The following is a 1,141-nucleotide window of genomic DNA, read 5'->3' as shown; positions in this document are numbered from 1 at the left end:
GGCCTTTTCTCCTGCCCCACCTACACTGCAAGCAACCAAGACACTGAGAGGAAGCCAAGACTCCAACAGAGGAGATGCCCAGGTTTCCGGAGAAAAACTGTATATTAAGGACTGCAATATCCAGTGAGGTGAGAAAAACTGCTTAATCTAGATGTTGCCCAATCTAATAGGGTTGAGAGTTTAGACTGTGTGGTTATATTTTCTTTTCTTTTGGTAACTAACTCTGACTTTTTGCCTATCATGTAATATCACTTAAAATCTATCTTTTGTAGTCAATAAATTTGTTTAACTGTTTATCTTCACCAGTGAGCTTTTATGAAATGTGTGGCAAATCTGCTCAGGTTTTGCAAAGGCTGGTGTATATCCATTTTCCACTCATGAAGTAGTGAACCAATTAATACATCTGCATTGCTCATCTTGAACAGTGTGAGATGGTATATTCCTGGGGTACAGTGCTGGAACCTGGGGAGATTTGGCTGGTGCCTTTCTCTGTGAGATTCATGAGTGGCTCTGAGAGCATTCATGCAATCTAACTGGGTGTGTGGGGCTCCACGTGCTGTTATGCTAAGTGATCACAGCGTCTAGAGGGGTTTGCTGCTGGTCACTAGGAAGGCATTGGGAGAGACAACCCAGGCTGGAGAGAATAAAGGGGGCAGAGTGGTCCCACAGTCCCAGGCTGCACCCTGTGGATCCTGTCACACTGGGTAGGCCCCCAAAATGTGCGAAGGCCCCTTCCCCAACAATGACTTTTGATTCTGAACACATCTTACATGGTTCCTACAGGCTGGGGAGCCCACCTGGGCCATGTACAAATGTAGGGAGCTGGTCCACTGCAGATGCGGGATATCACATAAACATGGTAGAGCTCTGGGTCATCATACTAGCTTGCATAGCATTCCTACCTATTCTATGGATTTTCACAGTGCATATCTTGACAGAAAACATCTGCAGTTGTCACAGATCCACAGGCCCAGCTCTGGAACAGTGTCTAGGAGGATCCCTCAGTTTGTCATTCCCCAAAGGGTCACACTGTCTCTCTGTGTAGGTCTCTAGGCTTCACCACCTCCTGGGACTGAACCTCAGAGTCTTCCGCTATCCTGCTCCATGCCATGAGCTCCCTGCAATGAGTCCATTTGGATTG

The sequence above is a fragment of the Gopherus evgoodei genome, chromosome 8 (assembly GCF_007399415.2).
Source record: "Gopherus evgoodei ecotype Sinaloan lineage chromosome 8, rGopEvg1_v1.p, whole genome shotgun sequence".
NCBI lineage: Eukaryota > Metazoa > Chordata > Testudines > Testudinidae > Gopherus > Gopherus evgoodei.
The sequence above is the reverse complement of the archived record's forward strand: the minus strand, read 5'-3'. Positions refer to the sequence as shown.